Source organism: Mercenaria mercenaria, chromosome 7 (genome assembly GCF_021730395.1).
Source record: "Mercenaria mercenaria strain notata chromosome 7, MADL_Memer_1, whole genome shotgun sequence".
NCBI classification, from domain to species: Eukaryota; Metazoa; Mollusca; class Bivalvia; order Venerida; family Veneridae; genus Mercenaria; species Mercenaria mercenaria.
In genome coordinates, this window is record NC_069367.1 from 78,746,944 (window position 1) to 78,759,661 (window position 12,718).

General features: G+C 35.2%; 1 protein-coding gene across 4 annotated transcripts in view; it reads left to right on the forward strand.

Annotated features, from left to right (window-relative positions):
• LOC123543177 (uncharacterized) overlaps positions 1-12,718 on the forward strand; it is a 58,453-nt gene that overhangs the window by 25,951 nt on the left and 19,784 nt on the right. The gene's annotated exons all lie outside the window — the stretch shown is intronic.

The window sequence follows — 12,718 nt, forward strand, 5'->3', positions numbered from 1 at the left end:
AAACTAGGTCACCAGGTCAAATCAAAGGAAAAGCTTGTTAACACTCTAGAGGTCACAATTTTGGCCCAGTCTTAATGAAACTTGGTCAGAATGTTACTCTCAATAAAATCTTGGACGGGTTTGATATTGGGTCATCTGGGGTCAAAAACTAGGTCACCAGGTCAAATCAAAGGAAAAGGTAGTTAACACTGTAGAGGCCACATTTATGACTGTATCTTCATGAAACTTAGTCAGAATGTTAATCATGATGATCTTTAGGTCAAATTTGGATCTGGGTCATGTGGGCCTAAAAAACTAGGTCACCAGGTCAAATCAAAGAAAAAGCTAGTTAACACTTTAGAGACCACATTTATGACCATATCTTAATGAAACTTGGTCAGAATGTAAATCTTGATGATCTTTAGGTCAATAGGTCAGGTGAGTGATACAGTGCCTTCATGGCCCTCTTGTTACTTGGAATTTAAGGTTAAAGTTTTGGTGCACTTTCACTTTATCTCAAGTACTACTAAGTGGATTTGATTCAAACTTAAAATAGTTGTTCAACATCATCACTCACATCATATGACACAAGGGCCATAACTCTTGCACCAGTATTTCATGAATTATCCCTCTTTCTACTTAGAATTTCAGGTTAAAGTTTTGGTGCACTTTCACTCTATCTCAGTTATTACTAAACGGATTTGATTCAAAATTAAAGTAGTTGTTCAGCATTATCACTCACATCATATGACACAAGGGCCATAACTCTTGCACCATTATTTCATGAATCATCCCCGCTTTTTACTTGTAATTTCAGGTTAAAGTTTTGATACACTTTCACTCTAACTCAGTTATTACTGAATGGATTTGATTCAAACTTAAAATAGTTGTTCCACCTTATCACCCACATCATATGACACAAGGTCTGTAACTCTGGCGCCAGTTTTTGAGTCGGCTAAACATGAAAGCATTTGACGAGTCCTTGCTATCATTAAATGGCCTCATAACACAGCGAATTGATGTAGTTCCATTAGATTGTCTCTAATTTCAAAGAGTTTATCGATCGAATGAAGTTCAGTTATGTCAATCCCATTCGCTATGACCAATATACGATGTAATCTGTCAAATTTATGAAGTGTAATTGTCAAAATACTCAAATAAAGCCACGTATTTTCTTCTGCTGTAACTCATTAAGCATAAATACGAATAACGATTCTGCCGGATTCAGTAATACATTTGCGCATATGATTATGGTGACTAATTTTATGCCCCTTTAGTCACAGAATAGCAAATATGATGTTCACAAATTCAAATGAAAACTGCATACTAACTTATTAGCCATATTATCCATTTGTTACCCTGTCCGTTTCAAAAAGTAATCTTTAAAATCATTGCGTGAATAACAAATTTATTGTGCTGTGCATTTCATGAATTGCGCAGGCTTACCAAGCTTGCGTAACATCCAGCGAAAGACAAAATATAGTTCCAGAACATACTACTAGTATTTTATTGAGTTGGGTACCACTGAAAGCATTGGAATGTCTCTTATCAAAGAGTTTACCACATCGATGAAATTAAATTATGACAGCTTCATTTTAAATGACTGGAATAAGATATGTGCAGTAGACTTCGCGGATGAATCCTAATTACACTCTGGGCACTTGTCGGCAAACACATGTGACCTGTTTATAACAATGCTTCTATGACTTTGTGTTTGAAAATATGGACTTCGGTTTACCGAAAAAATACTAAAAAGATTGGCCAGATCAAAATGATGCAAAATTGCGAGTGGCAAAAATGCAAACATCTACATACAACTTCGTTCTAAATCGTAAATTTTCTGGAATTTTGACTGGTTCAGATAATTTGTTTACGATTCAGGTTGCAAAAAAAAAATGATACCGTCACCCATTCTGTGTTTCATGATGACACATGGGTTGAATTTTGCAGTCAGTATGCGGAGTAATTATCGGGAGAAGTAGTAAAATGTGCGGACAATGATTTTTCCATGTATGGTGTACCAAACTACCTAAAATTGTAAGACAAGTCTCAGACTTAACGTGATTAAGATTTGGCAACGATTCAAAATTCGTTTCAAAGATCGTAAGAAAATTTGGTGGAAATGGAATTTTCGGCACTTTCTGCTTTAACTACCAAAATTTCTTAACGTAACTTTCTCACACATACGTGATTGTATATTAATTTTATAAATAATAAAAACAATCAAAATATATGCAAATATTTTTAGACAATCTTGAAACATTGGGCCACAGTATTTCCGCAAACTGGTCCGGGACAAGTTAGATGTGTATAGTGATTTCTTATTAGATGTTTCGTGCGTCATGTACTGACTAATTTTGATCTGTCGATTTTTTATACAATATGAGAATTTATGCAGGACAGTGAGTATAAATCGCAGAAAAAATGTACAGCAAAATATGTTAGGAGGTAATACAATTTTTATACAATTGTAGGTAACTACAAAACATACAAAATGCAATCGTTGAACTTTTTGCGCGAAAACCTGATGATTAAAATCAGAAATATCTCAAAAGTATCTTTTTTGTATCTTGGTTCTTCGTTAAAGAATGATATTTTTATCACACTTTAATAGATTTAAACTGATAAATAATGTGTATTGCAATTCCGGCATAGAAATGGACAGTATACACCTGAAAATAACAGACTTGCTACTTGCCAAGCGCACACTTATTTTCTATCATTGTTAATATAAAGTAGACTTTGAAATATTTGTACACATGCATAATCTCTTAAACACTTGTGTAATGTATGTTCTGTGAAATTAACAAATAACTGGCTCAACTGAGACACCATACTTTAAAGTAAATTTAGTTTATTCACCACAAGGTTCAAAATGCACAAGTCTCGTGGCCTTTAATTTCACATGGTTGAAGTGTAAACAAACAGTTAAAATTGCTTCGTTTTATTTCTCATGGAAAAGATCGGACGGTTTTTTATTTTGGAATAATTATAGAACATACATTCATTTAAAGTTGAAAGTTGATTGTTTTCTACAGGACATAAAACTGAAACAAGTAAACACTTCTACTTTTTCAGCAAATTGAATGCCCCTCAGGTGAACTTTGACATTGTTTGCAAAGAGAAATCAGTTTTGTGTCATCTTGAAATGCATTGTTCAGCTGAAATGTATAGTTCCCGGAAAAGTTATAAAATGGTTTATTTTTGGGATTTTTGTTTTATTTATAAATTCAACACAATGTGCAATATTTCAAGTTTTTTGAAAAAGATTGAAATTGAACTTTATTTTAGAAAAAGTTCCGATCTTTTATTAATATTTTGCCAGTGGATGCTTACTAATTGAATGAAATGGCTTTCTTGTCCATGAGAGGTGTGTAAAGCGAAAAACTATCATTACACATTGCGTTTATTCTTTAAATGTAAAGGATCGGTAACAGATTAACGAAATCGGACAGAGCAAAACTATACTAAATGGATATATACATATTTCAGTAAAGAAATCTAAAGTAAAAGAACAATCATATATTTAATTCCTTGAAATAAACATGGCGGCGAAATATTTTAGAAAAACTGTGCACGTGTTTTATGCATTAGAATGTTTAATGACATTTTCTTGAAAAAGTAATGCTCGTGTGCACTATTTTGGCATTTCATTGTTTCGAAAATAAATATTTTGTAGCAATTTAGCTTGCATACAATACCAAAACTTTACACCAAAAATGTTGACTCATTTTCTGCCAAAGCACTGTGGAGATTGGGTTCAGCGTAGCTTTCATCCTCGCAAGATTATCTACAGATACATCTTTTCAATTTTTATCATATATTTTTAGCTCATCTGATTTTTTGAAAAAAAATGATGAGTTATTGTCATCACTTGATCGGTGTCGGCGTCGGCGTCTGTGTCGGCTAAATTTTATGTTTAGGTCAGCTTTTCTCCTAAACTATCAAAGCTATTGCTTTAAAACTTGGAACACTTATTCACCATCATAAGCTGACCCTGTACAGCAAGAAACATGACTCCATCCTGCTTTTTGCAAGATTTATGGCCCCTTTTAGACTTAGAAAATATCAGATTTCTTGGTTAAGTTTTATGTTTAAGTCAACTTTTCTCCTAAACTATCAAAGCTATTGCTTTGAAACTTGCAACACTTGTTCACCATTATAAGCTGACCCTGTACATCAAGAAACATAACTCCATCTTGCTTTTTGCAAGAATTATTGCCCCTTTTGGACTTAGAAAATCAGTTTTCTTGGTTAAGTTTTATGTTTAGGTCGGCTTTTCTCCTAAACTATCAAAGCTATTGCTTTAAAACTTGCAACACTTGTTTACCATCGTAAGCTGAACCTGTACAGCAAGAAACATAACTCCATCCTGCTTTTTGCAAGATTTATGGCCCCTTTTGGACTTAGAAAATATATCAGATTTCTTGGTTAAGTTTTATGTTTAGGTCAACTTTTTCTCTTAAACTATCAAAGCTTTTGCTTTGAAACTTGCAACACTTGTTCACCATCATAAGCTGACCCTGTACAGCAAGAAACATAACTCCATCCTGCTTTTTGCAATAATTATTGCCCCTTTTGGACTTAGAAAATCAGTTTTCTTGGTTGAGTATTGTTTAAGTCAGCTTTACATCTACATCAGTACAACCAACAATCGATTTCCGATTATGTCTGGTCGGCGCTGTCAGAGAAACAGTTGTTAAAGAAATTTAATATATTACAGTATTAAAAGTAAAAGATAAAAGGACAGTATGCTACAGTTAAAATAGGACAGAATGGAAGAATTACATAGTGACCGCCGCCAGCCTCTCTGTAAAGATACTGAGGCTGGGGCTAGCTTTGACTGATGTGGGGAGGGAGTTCCAGAGATGGATGGTTCTAGGGAAATAAGAGTTAGCAAAGTATTGAGTGCTGGAGATCAAGTAGTTCAGATTTCTAATGGGGGTCAAGTAACCTTGGTCAGTTGCAACGGTCTGGGTCCTTACTTTGTAAAACAAAAGTAATGAACAGTTTAACCTACGATACTGGAGAGTTTTCCATTCTAAGGATTTCAACATTTCAGTTACACTGCTTGTATAGTTGTAGTCATTCATAACATACCTAGCTGCTGACCTTTGGACTCGTTCAATTTTATGGGTGAGAGTTTTCTGTCAGGGATGCAACACAGTTGAACAGTATTCTGGCTGGGGGCGGACATAGGTGGTGTATGCAGCTTCTTTGACATTTATGTTATCTGTCTTGACATTTCTCTGAATAAATCGAAGGGAAGAGGTTAGAAGTTATGTTTTCTATGTGTTGTGACCAGTTCAAATCATTGGAGATAGTTATTCCTAGGTATTTAGCTGATGAGGTGGACTTTAACTCTGTATTATGTAACCTGTAAGGATAAATAATGGGATTTCTTTTCCTGCTTACTCTGAGGACTTCACATTTGTCGGGGTTAAATTCCATTTGCCAGACTCTTTCCCATGTTTCTAATTTATGGAGATCTTCTTGAAGGGCTTTGCTATCATTATTTGATTTGACTGTGAGGTATACAATGGTTTCATCTGCAAACATTCGGGTTTTACATTTGACTGAGTCTGGCAGGTCGTTAATGTATACAAGGAAAAGGCAAGGCCCAAGGACAGACCCCTGTGGAACTCCAAACAGGACCAGAAGTTCACTGGACAGGTGACCTTCAACTGCAACCTTCTGAGTACGATTAGAGAGGAAGGATTTGACCCAATTAGTTATTTGGGGACTAACACCTAGGGATTGTAACTTGTAAATTAGCCTCAAATGGTCGACTTTGTCAAATGCCTTAGAAAAATCCATTACAATGACGTCAGTTTGTTGGCCTTGTTCTAAATTGCTATAAAGTTCCTGGGTAAAATTAATTAGCTGAGTTTCGCAAATATGACCCGACCTAAAACCATGTTGGAACTGGCTGATAATATTGTGTTTGTCAAAGAAGGACATAAGATTTGAAACCACGATGTGCTCAAGGAGTTTGGACGCAATACAGGTCAGAGAAATTGGTCGATAGTTTCTGGGTTTTGATTTGAGACCTTTTTTAAAGACTGGTACAACTGTTGCCTTTTTCCAGTCTTTAGGGACAATGCCTGTATTTAGGGATAAATTGAAGATGTGGCAAAGGACGGGGGCGATTTCCTGATGAAGTTCCTTGAGAACACGGGGGGATAATTCATCTGGCCCCGACGCTTTATGTGGGGATAGGCCAAGAAGGAGTTTGTCAATACCCTCTGAAGTTACATTTATTTGGTCCATTAGGGAGGAAGGGGATGTTAGCAGTTTGGAGCACAAATGTTTAAGGCTTAGGGGCTTAGGTGGGGAGAAAACTGATTCAGATTGCTTATTAAGGATGTTTGCTTTGGTGACTGGATCAGTGTGGGTGATACCATCTGATTTAAGAGGGGCTATGCCAACATTTTCTTTTTTGTTATGTTTGATGTAGCTATAGAATTTCTTATTTCTACCAGGTTGGGAATCATGGCTAAAGTTGACGTTTTCCATGTATGACCAGTATGAGGCTCTTATTTGCCTTTGTATATAGGATTTTAGGGACTTCAGTTTCTGGTGCTTTGTTTGATTTGGGGATTTGCTGAGTTTGTGATAGAGTTTATCACGCTTGTGGATAAGCCTGATAATTCTGGGAGTTAACCAAGGCAAGTCGGCACGGGATTTGGATATTCTAGTAGGGATATGCTTGGTACAAGACTCATTTAAGCTGTCCTTAAATGAGTTCCAAGCCTCATCAGGGTTTGTATGGGCCTTACTAATAAAACTACAACTAAATGATCGCATGTCAGATCTGATTGCCTCCCAGTTAGTTTTCCGATAATGTTTTATTAGTCTCTTTGGCTGGATAGGTCGCCCTCTGTTTATTTTGACCTCATGAAATACTATATCATGGTCAGAGGTTGCAAGACCCGGAAGTGTCTTGACGAGGTGGACATGGGATGGGTGGGAGGTAAGCACCCGCAAGGTGGTGCTCTTGTTTGTGTCCTTGCATTTCGAAAGCTGTTTCAAGGATTCTGATTTTTCACATGAATTTCTAATTTCAGTTTGCGGAAGTACCTTAAGAGATTATAAAAGATAATCAGACTGATACTTAAGGTGGATATTAGGACATATTCGGCATCATAGCTTCAAATCTAATACTGAAAAAAAAGGGAAAATTAAATGAAAAAATAATCAAAACACTGTTATCTACTCTTTCGTATATATAAAAAGTGTAAGGAAAGTTCTTTCAAGTTGGAATAGTAACACAGCATTAGAAATAGTGGAAAACTAAGATATGACTATATACTTTTCAATCATATTCAATGATGATATGTTTACATATTGCAGTTGCAGCAGTTTGGTCAATTTCAATTTTCTTTTGGTGAAAATATTATTTATTCCATTATACATTAAGTTCAGATATTTTTAACTTTTGAAAAAAAGAACAGGCGTGTGCTTTAATTATACCCCTACAAAACGAAGTTTGGGGACTGGGTATATAGGAGTGAGCTTGGCTGTCGGTCTGTCTGTCTGTTGGTTTCATGGTTTCCAGATGATAACTCATGAAAGGCTTGACCTATTTAAATAATTTTTGGTAAACTAGTGTAACATCAGAAAATACAGGTCAGGTTCGACTTTGGGGTCAGTAGGTCAAAGGTCAAGGTCACAGTGACCCTGAACAGTTAAACAGTTTAAACAGATAACTTGAGAACGCTTAGGCCTAGGATAATAAATTTTGGTACACAGGTGTAACATGATAAAATACAGGTCAAGTTCGACTTTGACTCTCACTAAAATAATACAGGGGTTTGTTTAACTGGAACGAACTTTCTTTACATCCTTGTTATCATTATAACAAGAAAGGTGGTAAAATTTAGCTGATAGGGAGGATTGAGGCCAACATTTATTGATCTAGACCAGCAAAACTTCTCTCAACACTGAGCATTTTAGTCAGGGAAAATTGGACTTTGGTCAGGGAAAAGTCTGGGACTTTTATTTTCTCTGCTTTGTGGGAACCCTGAAATGGTATTTCAGTATTTCCATCTCATTTAATTTTGTTCATAAAATTTTATGGTTTTAGCAGTAAGAGCTATTTCATGAGATCATGATTGCTTGGATTTCAAAGGGTTTGGGAAAAGTGGCAGTTTATTTCTACATTGAAATTTAATTCTGTTTATTGATGCAAGCACTGAATCTGTGAAAATTAAGAACCAACAAGTTAAATTGTAGTATATACTGAACTATGTAAAGCGCCTTTGAACGTGAAATTGATCATGAAAAAGGCGCTATATAAATCTGGTATAATAATATATAATAATAATAAATGCCGCTCACTCAAGCATCAATGACTCCAGCAGCTGGGCTTGCTTAAACATTTCATGTAGTCCTGGCCATGGCCTATTTTCTGTGTGAAATTACCAAGGCCTGGTCGAGCATTGCTCGAGCATGACACCTGGTCCCTGTGTATTAAATTACTCTTTGTTGCTTCTGTCAAACCCAAGCATTATTTGCACCTTCAGCGGTCATATCTGTTAATTTAATATTTTTGCACACATGAGAATTGCATGATCTATTCCCCGACTATCTTTATGTTTGTTCGTCGGTATATTTTACGTTATAATTAGATTAATTATTGATGAAAGGTTGAAGAAAAGTGTTATTGATCAAACACTTATTAATTACTGTTTATTTTAGATATAAGCAAGTATGTTATTACTTATGACATCTTTTCTGCAGGATCGAGAAGATAATTATGAGATCTTAATATCTTAATCAGCAGTTGTTTGCTTGCAAATAAAGGAAATAATATAGACATTTCATAAAATTAGGATTATAATTATGACATCTTAATTTGGAGAAGGAAATTGTGGAGTAGTCAGTTCAAATGAAAGTGGCAGAAAATCATAAGAAAGTCAGTTCTACAATGTTGTTCTATCATAGGTAACATTTGTAATTGGGTTTTTATCTCACCTTAGCGCAAAGTGCTCAAGGTGAGCTTTTGTGATCGCCCTGTGTCCGTCGTCCGTCGTCGTCCCTCCGTCGTCATCAACAATTTGACTGTTAACACTCTAGAGGTCACAATTTTGGCCCAATCTTAATGAAATCTTGGACAAGTTTAATATTGGGTCATCTGGGGTCAAAAACTAGGTCACCAGGTCAGATCAAAGGAAAAACTTGTTAACACTGTAGAGGCCACATTTATGACAGTATCTTCATGAACTTTGGTCAAAATGTTAATCTTGATGATCTCAAATTCCAGTTTGAATCTGGATCATGTAGGATCAAAAACTAGGTCACCAGGTCAAATCAAAGGAAAAGCTTGTTAACACTCTAGAGGTCACAATTTTGGCCCAATCTTAATGAAACTTGGTCAGAATATTGCCCTCAATAAAATCTAGGACATTTTTGATATTGGGTCATCTGGGGTCAAAAACTAGGTCACCAGGTCAAATCAAAGGAAAAGCTTGTTAACACTGTAGAGGCCACATTTATGACTGTATCTTCATGAAATTTGGTCAAAATGTTAATCTTGATGACATCAAAATCCAGCTTGAATCTGGGTTATGTAGGGTCAAAAACTAGGTCACCAGCACCAGGTCCAATCAAAGGAAAAGCTTGTTAACACTATAGAGGTCACAGTTTTGGCCCAATCTTCATGAAACTTGGTCAGAATGTTACCCTCAATAAAATCTTGGACGAGTTTGATATTAGGTCATCCGGGGTCAAAAACTAGGTCACCAGGTCAGATCAAAGGAAAAGCTTGTTAACACTGTAAAGGCTACATTTTTGACTATATCTTCATGAAATTTGGTCAGAATGTTAATCTTGATTATCTCAAAGTCCAGTTTGAAATTGGGTCATGTAGGGGCAAAAACTAGGTCACCAGGTCAAATCAAAGAAAAAGCTTGTTAACACTCTAGAGGTCACAATTTTGGCCCAGTCTTAATGAAACTTGGTCAGAATGTTACTCTCAATAAAATCTTGGACGGGTTTGATATTGGGTCATCTGGGGTCAAAAACTAGGTCACCAGGTCAAATTAAAGGAAAAGCTTAACACTCTAGAGGCAGGCCTCCTAGTGAAACCTTCAAAACTTTTAAAAATCTTTAATTTCAGAGCAAACCTTTAAAACCTTTAAATCTTCTGAAAAAACCTTTAAAACGGCCAAATAGCCTGTAATTTTCACTCAAAACCTATATTTTTGTTCAGACTGCTTGCCATGCCAGTTTAAAGCAAGTAATGGTTATACTACTGTATTTCTTCCCTCCCTTTTAAGTGTTGTTATTAGGATACTGCTTGTGTATCTTTCATCTTGAGTTTTTCAGAATGCTGTTGTGTTCACCAGACCACATACATGTAGTAAATACCTATATATATATTATGTGTTTTCAACGAGAATTCCGACAAAAATAGCCTTTATATACTCTTTATTTTTTAATATTTTACACTAAAGGCCTTTATTTCCATAGATTGGAGCCTTAATATAAAAACCTTTATTTTTGTTCAGGCCTGCTAGGAGGCCTGTAGAGGTCACAATTTTGGCCCAATCTTAATGAAACTTGGTCAGAATGTTGCCCTCAATAAAAACTTGGACGAGTTTGATATTGGGTCATCCAGGGTCAAAAACTAGGTCACCAGGTCAAATCAAAGGAAAAGCTTTTTAACACTGTAGAGGCCATATTTGTGACTGTATCTTCATGAAATTTGGTCAGAATGATAATCTTGATGATCTTAAAGTCTAGTTTGAATCTGGGTCATGTAGGGTCAAAAACTAGGTCACCAGGTCAAATCAAAGGAAAAGCTAGTTAACACTCTAGAGGCCACATTTATGACCATATCTTAATGAAACTTGGTCAGAATGTTGGTCTTGGTGATCTATTTGTCAAGTTCAGATCTGGGTCAGGTGGGTTCAAAAACTAGGGCACCAGGTCAAATCAAAGGAAAAGCTGTAAACACTGGTCACATTTTTGACTGTATCTTCATGAAACTTAGTCAGAATGATAATATTGATGATCTTTAGGTCAGGTTGGAATCTGGGTCATGTGGGGTCAAAAACTAGGTCACCGGGTCAGATCAAAGGAAAAGCTAGTTAACACTTTAGAGACCACATTTATGACCATATCTTAATGAAACTTGGTCAGAATGTTGGTCTTGATGATCTTTAGGTCAATAGTCAGATGAGCAATACAGGGCCTTCATTGCCCTCTTGTTTAAAATGCTACGAGTGTGTTATTATTATGCATTGTTTAAGTAGTTGTTTAAAAGTGAATGTTAACAAAACAAAAATAATGGCTTTTAAAAGAGGAGGAAAACTTTCAAATTCTGAGAGATGGTACTACAATGGATATCCTTTAAGCTGTATTAACTCATTTACTTATGTCGGTGTAACGTTTAGTCGATGTCTTTCTTACAATAAAATGGCATCTGAATTAGCAACTAAAGGGAAAAAAGTACTGATTTCATTACTAAAAACACTATGCAAAGGTGGACAGATGCCAAAATCCATATTTTTCAAAATTTTTGATACCAAAATACTACCAATTTTACTGTATGGGTCAGAAATATGGGGATTTGAACCAAGAGAAAGTACAGAAATAGTGCATAGATATGCTTGCAAACGTTACATGTGCCTATATCAAAATTCATGTAATGCAGCCGTCCTAGGAGATTGTGGAAGATTACCGTTATGGCTAGAATCTACTAAACGTGTTATAAAATACTGGTTAAAGATTTTAAAAATGCCTGAAAACAGATACGTTAAAAAGTGTTATTTGATGCAGCTTTATTATGATAATATAGGTAATGTAAATTGGGCATCTAAGGTCAAAAATGTATTGTATGAAAACAGATTCGGTTACATCTGGGATCAACAATGTGTAGCAAATGAAAACCAGTTTATAAGAACTTTCGTAGACAGACTGAAAGATCAATATTTGCAAACCTGGAGAGCAAGTCTCCAAAGCTCATCTAAGCTGTTTTACTACAAGCATTATAAGTCATACTTTGAACATGAAACATATCTAGACTGCCTAACAATACATAAATTTCGTCATTCATTTGCACAATTTAGAACTGGCGTACATGAATTAGAGATAGAAATAGGAAGATATACAAACACACCGTGAGAGGAACGGATATGTAAACTTTGTTTGAACGCAGTTGAAGATGAACTTCATTTCCTATTGGAATGTCCTGTGTATGAAGACATCAGAACTAAATATATACCTGCTAAATATTGGCAAAGACCATCCATACACAAATTTAACATTGTACTCGCAACAAAAAATGAAAATTTGATTAAAAGTGTTGCCAGTTATATATTCTATACTTTCACGATAAGAAAGTCATTGTTAGAATAAGAAAATATACAAGTTTGATTTACTGAATTATTTACATAATCTGTTAAACGCTTGTTAAATATGTACATTTTGTTGATGCTATTATTAACAGGGAATACAACAATTATGAATACATTTATTTATATGATAACTCAAATTAATTATGTATTTATATCTAACACTGTCATAATAACATGTAATATATGTCTGCCTATTCAAGCCTTAGCACTAGCCTTCTAATTTCGTTTCGTTTAAGGTTAGTCTAGTATCTAGTATCATACTATAAATATACATGTTGCTATTTGTGTAACTTTAAGGTAAAGGGCTTAATAGCAGATTTGAATATCATCAATCGTCATAGCAATAAAATGTTACGTTAAGTATGACATAAATTGCA